Source organism: Leptonychotes weddellii, chromosome 2 (genome assembly GCF_054177405.1).
Source record: "Leptonychotes weddellii isolate Sample4059 chromosome 2, ASM5417740v2, whole genome shotgun sequence".
Classification (NCBI taxonomy): Eukaryota; Metazoa; Chordata; class Mammalia; order Carnivora; family Phocidae; genus Leptonychotes; species Leptonychotes weddellii.
In genome coordinates, this window is record NC_138370.1 from 163,840,069 (window position 1) to 163,854,472 (window position 14,404).

A 14,404-nucleotide genomic window follows, 5' to 3' on the forward strand; every position below is an offset into this window, starting at 1 on the left:
CTCTGCCCCTTCCCTCACTCGTACATGCTCTTGCTCTCTTGCTCTTCTCCCTTTCAAAATAAATAAATAAATAAATCTTTAAAATAATAAAAAATAAAAGGTTTACTCTGGGTACTTTTTCTATAGAATAGAACATGAAAAGGTAAGGGCACAAGATGAGAGACAACCTAGAAGACAAATATCAGAGAGAGGATGGTGGCTTGGATCAGGGGATGGCAGTGAGGTGCTAAAAATTGGTCCAATTTTGGATAGTTTTTAGTGGATTTATTCGTATGGTAACCGGAGAGCTTCCTACTTGGCATTACAGGGATAGATAGCATATACCTACCTGGAGAATTCACTTTTCTGAGACAGGTGGAGTTGGGGAGAGTCCACTCAGCAAAAGCATCTGATTTCAAATGGCCACGAACAAATGATCACATGCCACTTATTCTCAGTTCTCTTTCTCTCCACTCCCTGATAACCACGGAGCATTCCAAAGGTGGAGATGGATGCTCTGGAAAGATTAAGTTGCTTCTATTAGCAAATTTCAAGTTGTGATGCACATGGCTTGTTTCCACCTTATCTCCGACTAATCACTCAACTTTATGCTTCTTATTTCAAACCTGCATGCACCAGTGTGTTAGCCCTTTACAATAGGACTGATTTTGCAACTAATCCCAACTTTCAACTAGAGGGGTTAAATGTTTTTTTTCTGGAAACTTGCTCATCCAAGACTCTTCCCCTCTCAAGCTCTCATGTTTAATTCAGTTCTCAGTGTCTGGAGATTCCATCACCTCTGTATTTCTCACATCCATCTACATCTCCCCAGTTAATCCACCACATTCCTAATTCATTTTTTCACTTGGAACAGCCTCTTGATTGGTCTCTTTGCCTGTAATTTAGCCACACTCACCTCCCAGTCAATTCTGTACAGAACAACCCTAGTGATCTTTCTAAAGTACAAATTTGATGATGTCTGGTCTCTGCTTAGATCTTTCATTGGTACCCCAGGCCTCTTAAGATAAAAAAGCAAATCCCTTTAGCATGCTTAAAGAATCCTTGTGATTTGGTCCTGCTTAGCAGCCTTATGTCTTGAAATACAATTTCCCCCCATCCAATCTGTGTACTCTGTGTGGCCTCTGTCTAAGCAAGCCCACTCACGGCATTGAGTTCTTGCCCATGTCTGAGACATTGCAACTACTGTTCCCTCTACCAGTAATGCATTTTCCTCATCTTTGTGTGACCCCAGTTATCCTTATGCTCTCAGCTAAGGTGGCCTCTTTTTTTCTAGGAAAACTCTCCAGATTCAAGTATCTGTCTAATGAGCTACCATGGTGAAAAACCATTGCTGTCACCATAATGTCTAACAACTGCCCGCTTACTTCTCTGCATTCCCTGTTGGACTATAGGCTCTAAGAGAGCAGGGGCTACTCACTCATACATATTGTATCCCCAGCACTGCTGTCAATGGTGGGCACATACTGGATGCTCAATAATACTTGTAGAATTGTCTTGGTTTTAAATGGAAAAGTGTAAGAATCATAGTTGAAATTCCTTAAGCATTATCTTTTCCCTTTCACCCCCTGAACTCTAGTCATCTGCACATACACACACCTACAAACACCCTCCCCACTCCACACACACACTTACATACACTTGGACTTTGACCAGTCTCAAATTATTTTGTGCTAGGACCACACTTCAATTTGGAGAATGACTGGGTTTTTACATTTAACGCAATAGTCGATCCTCTCCTTGAAGCTCTCTCTTTTTTTGACTCCCATGAGAATATTACTTTCTAAGGTCTCCTTAGATTTCTCCCACCACTCCTGCTCTGGCATTCTTGACTCCTCTGGCTCCTACAATGTTGACCCCTTGCTCTTGTCTCTCTCTCTTTCTCTATGTCTCTCATCCCTGAATATCTCATTCACTCTTGTCACTTCAACTGTCATTTATAAGGATTAATCCAATTTTTGTCTTTAGTTCTGGCTTCTCTCCCAATGTATAGCTTCATATTTTAAGTTATCAACCCAGCAGCTCTACTTGATTCGCTGCTAGTTATTCAAATGCAGGTCCACCAAAATTTTAATTATCTTCACCTCCCTACATGTTTCTGTTTCCAGTTTCACTTGGAGATGACTTGGAGTGACTCTCTGGATCCTCATGACTTTCCTTTCTCCTAAAAGGATCCCAGACCCCAGGAGTGGGTCTCTAGTGTTCTTCTGCACTAGGTGACCCACTTCCTGACTACAACTAATTGATCCAGGGATATTTGCCTGACTCAAGGTGGGCCAAGCAGGGGCCCCCTTTTTGAAGTTCGAAATTTGGAGATGTATAGATTCCATGGTTAAAAGTGCCTGGAGATGAGACATGTTAAGGGCAGCATGCTCAAGTACAAATGCACAAACCACTACTGCAGCCCCAGCCCCACCCCAACCCTGAGCTGCGTCCTTTCTGTCCTTAACTAAGTCTTGATTGTGTAGTTCTTCCTTCAAATTCATGAGTTATCCTCGCATCTTTTCAATACATTTCCACCACTTTTTTTTTTTTTCATTCTTGGACTATTTAGAGCCAGGGAAATGTTGACAAATAATCCTCCATGTTTCACAGTCAGTTCAGATCACCTTTGATGCCTCCTCTCCTTGGTCTCTGCATCCCTTGGTTCTGCCAGGTTCATCTCCCCTTCTCTCTGCCCAGGGATGTGACCTCTGGCTCAGACCTTTGCAGCAGCCCACTCCCTGGTCTTCCTGTCTCTGGTTTCTTTTCTCCTTTTTCATTGCTGTGGTTGTTTTGTTTTTATTATTGCCAGATAAAACAAACAGGACACTGCTGTGAGCATGCCACTTTACTACCCAGAAACATTAATTAAATCCTCATCATTCAGCTCTCTTAGAGATTCTTGCAACTCTTCACAGTCTGGCCTCTCCACATTTCCAGTCTGGTGAATTCTTTTCTGAAACCACTGTACTATAAAATGGAGCTAGCTGCTAATCTCTGATTATAACCATTGCTGAGACAACTCATGCAGCTTCAATTGACTGCATGGGGGAAGAACCCTGTTTGATGTCATTCATTCATTCACTTATTCATTCAACAAATAGTTATGAAAAGCCTATAATAGCCAAGCAGTCTTCCAGGTTCCAGGGATACTGTGAAAAGAGAGCATTTGAATCTAGGACTCAGTGATGAAAAAGAGCAAGAAATAAGAAGTTGGGGAGTAGGGCTTGAGGGAAAGAGGGATCACAAAGCACAAAGACCTTAGGCAGGGATAATCTTGGTTTAGTCAGAGAACTGAAAGGCTATGTGAGGAGAGAGCTGTGGATGTGGGGGTGGGGGTTGAGAATAAAATTGGTCTCAGTTGAGATCAAAGAGAGGCCAATGCATGGTGAGGAGGAGTTGGAATGTCATACCCAGCTTAATGGACAACTATTGAAAGGCTATTGCAGGGAAGTTTCATGAAAAATATACTTTTTAATCTGGCTACTGTATAAAAGTGAAAACAGGGAAATCAAATGTGTATTTCTTGCATGGTGGCTTCGGTGTAGGGCTGTTAGGAGACTTGGTGAGAATTAATAGTATGAAGTTATACTTTGGAGTCAACAGAAGTTGATGATTGGATTATATTGAGAGGCCTTGAATATTTTAACACATAGTAGACACTCAATAAATGTTGATTGATTCATTGAAGGAATGATTGAACTACTATGAATCAAACCCAGATTCCAGGAAGCAGTCCCTAATGGACCTCAGCCCTCCTACTTCTGTGCTCCTCTCGCTCTTCCAAATTCCCAGTGCTCTTGAAACACTTTTTCATGGACATTAATCTTCTTCCATGGATTTAGTGATTTCTGTGCATTTCTTTCTCGCCATCTATACTATAAGTTTCTTCATGATATTTATCCCCCACAGTCCCTTGCATATTTTGCATGGCACATAATCAGTGTCAGACTTTTTGAAGAATGAATGAATAAATGCATGAATGAAATGAGATGGAAATTATGTGAAAGTCAAAGTTCTCAAATAAAGAAATGATGACTGAGCTCCAACATCTGAAATCTGAGGATCTTTCCAGATAGATTAAACAACTATGCAGCTGGGTTACTTTAGAGCTTAGGAGCCCAGGACTAACTGAGTGACCAAGAGGGTCTCTGTCTCAAAGAACTGGGCACTGAGAGGCAGAGTGAGGCTGACTTTTGTGATTAAGGACAGGTTCTCATGGCTTGCTGGGTCATACATCAGTTGGTAAGAAGTGTCTTAGCCTTTCTGAATCACAGTTTCTTCTTTTGTCAAAGAGGCATAACAATAGAAATGCCTCAGAGATGGCTTGTGAAGAAATAATAATGATTACTCTTATAAATAAAGCTCTTGCTATGTGGCCTAAAATACCCTGAATGCTTTAACTGTACAATGTACTAATCTATTTATTGCTCCTGACAACACTAGTAGGTATACATTTTTATTATCCTCCTTTTATAAATCACGAATATGAGGCACTTAGCACAGCACCCAACGCAGAAAAAAGCATCCTGTAAATGCTAGAGATGAAAAAAATGCAACACTGGATATGGAGCCAGAATGCATCGTTTTAAAACTGAGTTTTGCAGCTGTTTTTGACTGTGGATGAAGCAACATTTATAAACTCAATTCTCTCATTTTTAAAATGGACTGATATAAGGAATAAGTGAGACAAAGTATATGAAAGCACAAATCTACATAAAATTACGACCAAATCCTGGATCGATGCAGATGTTTGGAAATTGTGAGAGGTGATACCAGTCCAATCAAATGCAGTGTTTTGAGGAGGGAGCATCATATGGATCTTCAAAAAGAAAACTCCTCATTTGTCAGTTTTGTTATTGCAGTGAACAGCCTTTCTGAAAATCATGGTCTGTGACTTGTTTGTGTCCAGAGGATTGGCAACTTGCAGTAAAATGAATACCTCGGTAGCTGAAGATTTTGGTTCATTTCTAGTCTAATCTGTCGTAGGGTGTCTGGGCCAGTTAATTAAAGCAATCCCCCTGAGTGCCCTTCTACCACTTATGAAGCACCTCCTACTCCATTAACTTTTGTGATCCTCCTGGAAGTGTTGTAAAAGAGGAACATTATCCCAGTTCTTTCTTTTCTGATGTTCTATCTCCTGCGATTCTTAGGTTAGTCCTGGGCTTATAGGAGACACCTGCTCTGCATCGAATTGCTTCTGACCACTAAAATGAAAGTAGAGTGTCCTCGGTCTGATCATTAGCTTATGTCTTCTCAATTGTTTGGTGTTCCTTTTTAGTATTCTTAAATGTACTTTCTTCAGAGTCCTTTCTTAGTGAAAATTGGAAATTCAGAGATAGGAATGCTAATTAAAGCTGCCCTTTCCTTCTGAAAGAGAAGGTTCTCTTTTCTGTACATTAAACACACACACACACACACACACACACATGCACACAAATATCTCAAGTGACTTGCTCCTAATGAAGTAGTCTAAATTTGGGGATTTAGTTGAGGGGTTAGCTTTTCTTTTCCTATTTAAAGTAGTGTTTCCTATTAAATGTTATTCATATATTTTAACTGTGTGGTAGACCCACTAATGGCCCTCCAAAGATGTCTGCATCCTAATCCCCAGGGCCCCATGGATATGCTAGTTACACGGAAAAAGTAATTAAAGTTGCAGATGGAATTAAGGTTGCTATTCAGCTGACCTGAAAGTAGGAAGATTCTCTTGGATAATCCAGGCAGGCTTGATGTAATCACAAGATAAGCGAAAGAGAGAAGCAGAGAAGTCAAGTTCAGAATGATAGTGCCAGAGAAAAGACTCAGCTGGCATTGCTGGCCTTGAAGATGGAGGTATCCACAGGCAAGACATGCGGGCAGGCTCCAGAATCTGGCAAAGGCCAGGCAACTGATTCTTTCATAGAGACTTTTCAAGGAACACAGCCCTGCCAACCCCTTGATTTTAGTCAGATGAGACCCATTTCAGACTTCTAACCTTCAGAGCTGGAAGATAGTAAATTTGTGTTGTTTTTAAGCCATCAAATTTGCAATAATTTGTTACAGCAACAATACAAAACTGATACAAACTGATTTCAGCATTTCAATAATATAAGTGTAATAATAGAAAACAAGAAATCTCCAGTAGAGACAAACTACAACACTGACTGACTAAGTTCTGGGAAATACGTAATTCTCAGAAGAGAAATGATTCCCTTTCCAGCTCTCTGAGTCTCTGATTTTGGTCCTGGGATAGGGAGAACATTTTTCGTTTGCCTCTCTTTTTTTCCAAATGAAGTTTAGTCCCTCTTACCAAAAAGATTCACTCAGATGCAGCCCCCAGCTTCACTGGCTGCTAGTTTGTAGTGGATGCTAGAAGCAAGACTTAGATGTAGCTGATTTGAGAGCATTGGCAATGGCTAGCACTCATGAGCAGTACGTGGACATATCCAGTATTAGGCTTGGTCTTCATGCCTAATTCACCATGTCTTCTCTTGTGGATTTTTCTGTTCTCACTAGAAGAAACCTTTCTATTCTATAGTGCATGATCCCACCTTGCTTCTCTCTTAGCTATTATGTAGAGGTCTTAACGCCCTTTTATAGTGGAAAGAACAATGAACTGAGGGTCTAAGGACTTGGCTATGAATCCTAATTGTCAAGCCTGTGCCAGTCACTTCAGGGAACTAGCATTTAGAGAACAAATGCCTACCATGACCCACACCCTACATCCTAAACATTTACTCTGTACGGATTCACTGAACATTTACTGCGTGTTTATTCATGCCCAGCAGGAATGTGCACATGTTAAGCTCAGGGTCAAAGGGATTTCTGTATTCACTGGGGCCTCCCCTGTTCTGACTTTGAAGGTGACAGAAACAATAGTGGTAATCATGTGTGTGTGTGTGTACATGCATGCACACATGTGAATGAGAGGATGAATGAACTAGCAAATAAACAAAATGGATTTAGAAGTGCTCTCACAGAAGGACATTGAGACTTCTACAAATATTCTCTGCAGATATCCCTACAACTCTTTATACAACAAAACATATTTGAGAGAATCATTCAGTGTCCCTGGAGATTTGAAATGCATTCCAGTCCAAACCTGTTGGGCTTTCTTTCCCAAAATGCTGCTGCAGGACAGGAAATGAGCCAGTGCAGCTCAGAGAACACCCTGGTCAGTCTATGGGAATCTCATGCCCAGGAACAGGGAGTACCAAGCCGCAAGTGAATGGGAAGGCATCACAGGGCTCCGGAAAGACGTTGAAGGCGCTGTGGCTAGTACCATATCCTTGGAGATGCCAGTATTCATGCTTTTAAAGCCACCGGCTCAATTTCCAGTCTATGGCTGAGAAAGTGGAGCTAAAGAGATAGTCTGCATTGCTAAGAGCTCCAGAGTTTGACAGACTAGGGAGGTGGGATGAATTCAGGGAGAAATAACCCCTTGCTCAACCCTTTCCTATAGTCTGTTTTACTCCTATTTAAATCTCATCTGCCTGGAAGTCTGAGAATCTCACAAGTAGAAAAGAGGCCACATTCAGCTGTGTGTTCTTGACTCTGTCACAGCAGCTGGCATGGAGGATTGCTTGCCTCTTCCCTCATGACTCCCTCTTCATTTTCTTCCTCTCTTCTCTCCTCCCTTCAATTCCTCCCTCCTCCCTCTATCTTCTGAGTCCCTTCCCTCTTCTTGTTTCTCCTTTCTTTGCTCCCTTGATCTTGTTTCCAGGAAAGAACTTGATGCAAAACATTTACATTTCAACATGAGGTAAGGGCCACACCACATGCTACCTTTCTGGAGACCATTTTCATTTTAAATCTTGTTTCTCTTTGTTTCACCGGGCCATGATAAAATAAAAGTAGTGATCTTTACAAATGACACCACAAGGATATAAGAACACTGACTCTTAGGTGAGAAATCCTGAGGTTAAGTCCCAGCTCCTTGACTTCTAGCATGTAATTGTCAGGGAGGAAAAACATTTCCTCTATCCTCTTAGGTTCAGTTTTTGGGGTCCTGCAAATTAGATTAACAAAAGACAGATTAACAGGAGAAAAGGCATACAATTTTTATTTTATATATATGGAAGTTCACAGAAAAGAAGTGAAACTTATAGAGACTCCAGGGCTTATGTGCCATTTTAACAAAAGAAAGGGAGTTTGGGCTTTAAGGGATGATAAATTGTAGGGAAGTGATTAGGAAATATATGAGAGAAACTTATAGAAGATAAGGTTTCTTTTAATTAGCCTTATTTATGCAGACTCATCTTGGTGCTCTCTCTCCATCTCCAGTGATAAGAGTTGCTCTCTGATTCCTGGCACAGGAGAAGGGGTGGGCAGCTTCACAAAGGGAAATTTATGCCACAGTTAGGTAGATAAGAGGAGGACTGAGAACTCTTCTTGCATCTGGTGATTCTCAAATGCCTTCAGCTCCACATAATCATTATGCCAAAGTGGCATAATTTGGAATAGCATATTCTGATTTTTTTCATAATCTTAGGCAAATTACTCAAGCTTTGGCATTCCAGCATCCTCATCTGTAACATCGGATTAATGATATTACCTATCCTATTGAGGTATTGTGATGATTCAATGAGATAGTTCATGTAATGTGAATAGTACACTGTTATACCATAGGGGTTCAATAATATAATCCTAATTATAACATAATAAAGCAAAGAATAATAATAATTATTATTATTATCCATGAAAATCACTGCCCTAAAGCCAGCCCATTATAGTGGTATATGGCAAAGACTGTTTATAGAGAGAGAACAGAAAAAGGACTGTGACATGAGAGCCAAATTTGTATGCCGGATTAAATGGGTGAACCCAGGAGCCCACTCACTTTAGGCCAGAAAGCCCAGGAAAAGGAAATAAGAGCAGGCAAAAAAGTCATAAATTGCGGGGAAAGATTATATTCTTAGGAATGTTTCCTAGTTAAATTTCCAAATAATCTGCTAATTTGTTTATATGAAGATTACATAGCATAAGCTTTGATCACAAGATACATGAGTACTATTTTCAAGACACATTAGTGTAACATTGCTGGAAGTTTTTTCAAGTGGGAGGCATCCTCCCACCCCCCTTATGGATTTAATAGGCACTCAAGCAAGAAGGTTGGATGCTTAATTGTTTAATGGAAAACATATACATATTTTAAAGAAATCCATTTAGGAAACTTTCAGAATGAGCCCTGCAGCTAAGTGAAACAGCGTGGGTCCTGGCATGTCTGAGTGGAAAGTTTATCTGGAGACATTTAGGGATTTTCCAAGTAATCGAGAAACCTTAAGACAGAGGGACATCATATCCTTTGGGATGGGGATAGAACAGAAGTCACTGAGGGTGAATAGCTTCCATCATTTTGGTGAGAAAATCTTAAAATTAGAAGAGACAGTAAGTGTCACACACCAACCTTGTCCTCATTCCTTGCTCTATTCAGATGTTAAGAGGCCTCTTACAAGTTTTCCAGTTGCCTTTTTCTTCCCTGCCTCAGAGGCGTAAATCCAGCTGTGCCACCATCATGACTTCTGCCCTAGTGGGTGCCCATTTCTGTTCCTGGAAAGTCATTCCTCCTCTCCTCGCTTGTTTTCAAAAACCTAGATTAGGCTTCTTTCTTCAGTAGAACCTTCTAGATAATGCCAACCAAAGGGAGGTCTTGCTTCTCTTACCTCCTATTTACTGAGAGCAGAAAATATTTCTTTTAGAACTTAATTTCTTTCTAACTTCTCAATGGATCATCCCAATTTCTCCTGTAGTTAACAATTCAGGGATCATGACAAGCTAGGTGAGTCAAGCCCATTTTGTCCACTTTCCAAGGTTTTTGACCATGAACAAGTCAGTTCTGCTCTCTGTACCAGCCTTTTAAGCCTCCTTAAAATAAAAAAGATTGGATTATTTGAACTGTAAACGTTTATACAAATATAAACTAATAATTTTAAATTTAAATTTGACTTAACTAGTTCCTATGTGCATTGCCACTTTATATTTTGGGAGAGGCAATAGGTAGGTAGATAAATCTATCTAATTTAAACATTTTTTCTCAACTTCATTATATTTATTTTGGTATTTGTATGATGTCAATAGGATGAGGAACATTTCTTAACCAAGGAACGTCACCTGGTGAAATTTCAAACTGAAGCTAAAACAAAGAGGGGGAAATGATTAATTTCAGGTTTCAGGCAAATCATCCTTTTTGAGATTATTTCAAGTAATACAATGAGTCAGTGCAAGGAAATTGAAAGCCTATTCACTGACTCTCTCTCTCCCTTTCTCAGACTGGGCCATTGGCTTTGGCATGCCTCTTTGGAGTCCATTTTTCACTTTCCCAAGAGTTTTGGGCAATATTTCCCCTTCTCAACCCCTTAGCAGAGACCCATTTAAAGACTCATTTATCAAGGTACAGGGAGGCCCAAGAGTGCAGTGGCTAATGACACCGTGTGTGGAATCTGGCACCCAGATTTGAACCCAAGTTCAAATCCCAACTCTGTCAAGTCCTATCTATAAGACTTCAGGCCAGTCACTTAATCTTTTAAAGCCTGAACTTTCTTTTTGAAACCAGAGAAATAATATAGACCTCATAGAATTATGAAAGAATTCAATTAGTGAATAGGTGTGAACATTTTAGAATAGTACCTGACACTTATACCTTCTACATAACTGTTAGCCACCATAATGGAGTAAATCAGATATAAATCATGGTTGTGCCCCTTATTGAATGTAACTTTGTAAAAATAATCTCAATGAAAAAATAATCTCAATGACCCTTGGTTTTATTTATTTTTATTTTTTTGCAATAGAGATAACAACACTTCTCTCATTAGTTTAGGGTAAGATTAAATGAATTTATACATGTTAAGTACATGTGTCTGGCTTAGAGTAAGTGAGCAAGAGATGTTAGTTTATTCCTTTGGCATTCTTTTCTTTTCGTATGGAAGACAGACCTTTGCCGGGCATCCATTATAATATAAAGAAAGGGGTGAACCTGAGCATAATGAGACAGTTTAATATAACAAACTAGGTCGGGGCTAACAAGCTACTGTAATAAAATGATAGAGCCATCACCTGGAATTATTTTTTTAATGATATATAGCCAATTGTTCTTTCCCAAGATAGCCCTAGAAAAACACTCTTCCCCAAGTGTCCCCCATTTCCCTAGACTGGTCAGATGATGCATGAAACTCATGGGGGATGGCACTATTAGCTTACAAACTCCAGCCATGAGTGGTGTATGTGAAAGAGCCCCTGGCATTCTTGAGAGCCAGAAAATCCTGTAGCTGGAGTTAACAGGAAGAGCTTAGTAAAGGTAGCTAGTACAGATAGGGATTGACTGCGCTGCCAAGACTCTCAGCTCATGGATCTTATATTAGGAATGCCATTGTCCTGAAGTGAAATCTTGCCTGGAGTCAACAAAATTATATCCCTGGGTCTTTCTGTGAATTTCAAAGATGGTGGGGATTTCTTCCCTGGAAAATGAGATGTGACAATTTAAAAATTCTTTGCCTAAGTGTATAAATCAAGAGATCAATTGATGACTATTCGCTAAAATCTGCGGAGGGGTATAAAGGGAGTATAATGAATTTGGTACTCAGACAAAGCAATGTTTAAATTCAGCATCCAGGGGCGCCTGGGTGGCTTAGTTGGTTAAGTGTCTGCCTTTAGCTCAGGTCATGATCCCAGGGTCCTGAGATAGAACCCTGCGTCGGGCTCCCTGCTTCTTCCTCCCCCTGTGACCCTCCCTCCAACTGCTCATTCTCTCTCTCTCTCTCTCGATCAAAATAAATAAATAAAATCTTAAAAAAATAAAAAAATAAATTCGCTCCTATAGCTTTTTAGCTGTGTGACATTGGTCAACTCACTTCACTTTTCTGTACCTTAGTTTTGTTTTGTTTTAACTTTAATATGAAATCGTATAGTATTAAAAGAGACAGTTACAGTTAACCTAATTAATTTCTGCAACTTTTTAGAAAAAAACTTTTGATGTCCTCTCATCAAATGTCAGGAATTTCAGAGAATGGTTACTTAAAAACGTTTCTTTACCCATCAACTTCTGAGAACTGCTTCCCCTGCATTGGCTTGCTGGCAAACTGAAAATAGCATGTTTAGATAGATTGGTGGTTGGACAGATAGATATTTCTCATAAACATATAATCCAAAATGAAAAGCACTGTTATAAAAGCCAACTTGGTGGCCCAAGTGTATTCCTGGTGCCCAGAGGAGAAAAATAGCCTGGTAGGTAAGGAAGTCTTCATGGGGGAAGGACTGAAACTCGACCGACCTAGGAGCAGAGAGAGTGATAGGACCAGGGAAGAGCAAAGTCCCTTCATCCACCTAGACCCAGCAGAGCCTCTAAGGAGTTGGCCCTGCTGTCCTAATTCCACACCTGCCATCTGCCAAGCAGGCACTGGGCTCAGCTCTCCACAGTTAACTCTCACAGTAATGACAAGAAGTGGACAGTCACACTCCCATCTTGAACTTAGAAAACTGACACTCAGAGATGGAGTGGTTTCCACAAGGTCACACAGCAAGCAAGCAACAGAACCAGGATTCAACCCAAGTCTGTGTACCCCAAAGCCTGTGTATGATAGATAACGTCTTTTTATTTATTTTGTATTTTTTATTTAAATTCAATTTGATTGACATATACTGATTGACATGACTGACATATACATTATTAGTTTCAGAGGTAGAATTTAATGATTCATCAGTTGCATATAACACCCAGTGCTCATCACATCAGGTGCCCTCCTTAATGCCCATCACCTAGTTACCCCACCCCCACCCCCCTCCCCTCCAGCAACCCTCAGTTTGTTCCCTAGAGTTAAGAGCCTCTTATGGTTGTCTCTCTGTTTTCGTCTTATTTATAACTTCTAATAATAATGAAAGCTACCATTTTCAATGATTACCTGCTCTGTAAAGTCTCCTTCCCATTACCACCACTCATATTTCCCGAGGTGGAGTTGGCTTTTCATTCTTGTGCCCCCACTGTACTCTGTAGAGAGATCTCTTCAAGTGCTGGTGCATTTATCAGTCACTTTCAATCTCATGACTGCCTCTTTTATTATACCTTAGGTCCTCACATGATAGGTTTGGACTTTATCATTCAAGTACTCTTCAGAGTGCATCAAAGCAGGTTAATAAATATTAAGAAATAACCAAATGAATGAATGAATGAATAAATGAATGCCTATTGCCTACCAAGCACTGTGCCCATCACAGCTTTGACAAGCTAACAACTTTATGCTTTAGTTTCTTTGCCTATAAAATGAAGATGATTATAACACTACCACACAGAGTTGTGGGGACGAGTTCATCATTGATAAATCCCTGTACTATTGATCAGCACATACTAAATACTCGGTAAATGTTAGCCATTATTCCAACCACACTTAATTCCCACAATTCTCTTTAAATAGAGAACTTTAAACAAAGTATTATCATCTCAGCTTCACAGAAAAGGAACTGTTTTCAGAGAGGCTAAGTTTCTTGTGGAAAATCACACAGCAAGAAAGCGGAACCAGGAAATGCCCCCCACAGTCCAAGATAGTATTCATAAACCCCAATTTTCATAGTGAGTTCCAGGGGCTGGGGCTGGGCTTCAGCAGAGTGGAGAAAACCCACAGGGTGATGAAGCCAGTGTGGTCCTGGCATAGACCAGAATCCACGACCATTCCCTCAAAGCTGCTGGGGTATTTGGTGTGGTTCTATTCCAAATATCATGACCTCTGCTTTCCTGATAAGAAACATCTAGCTTCTTGTTTAGGAACACAAACTCCAGAATCCCCCAAATCAGACTCTCCACAAGACAGCATTTTTAACAAGCTCCTTGGGTGATTTTTATCGTCGGGGAAGTTTGTGAAACTTGACTTTGAGATAGGCTGAAACAAGAGTTGAAAGGGGGATAGTGAGATCCCCCCCTGTAGGGGGCAGTTACTGAACATCAGTGTTCTTAGGAGGTTCTGCTCTGCCCCCGCTCTCCACCCATTCCTGTTTGTAAAATATAAGGACCAAATCCATCTTCCTAATAATGTTCTCATTGTGTCAGCGGGGACCAGACAGCCCCAGTGGAGTGGCAGGTGCGAGGCAGTTCGGATGCTCCTGGTGACAAAGCCAACTAAATCGTGCTTCTTTTGCTCCTGCACTTTTCTCCCTAGAAAAATTACCCACGGGCTTCCACGGGAGCTTTCTGAAAGGGATCTAGGCAGCAGCCACGACAGCCGATTCTGTCCTAGCATCCCAAGAGGGGGCTGAGCTGTCTGGCGGAGTGAGCTCTGGGAGGAGAGAGCCGCTGTTTCGGCAAAAAAAGGGCATTCGCCGGCTTCCCAGGCAGCAAACTAGCGCGCAGCCAGCCTGCACAGCCCGCGCGGTCGTCAGCGCGTGGAGCGCCGCCGTGCTCTCCAGGGCAAGTTCCCTGGGAGTGTTCGTCCTCTCCACTGACACAGCCAAGTCCCCC

The 14,404-nt window shown here is 40.9% G+C and overlaps 1 protein-coding gene across 2 annotated transcripts in view; it reads left to right on the forward strand.

The window, feature by feature from the left end:
* KCNIP4 (potassium voltage-gated channel interacting protein 4) overlaps window positions 1-14,404 on the forward strand; it is a 1,020,323-nt gene that overhangs the window by 826,085 nt on the left and 179,834 nt on the right. The gene's annotated exons all lie outside the window — the stretch shown is intronic.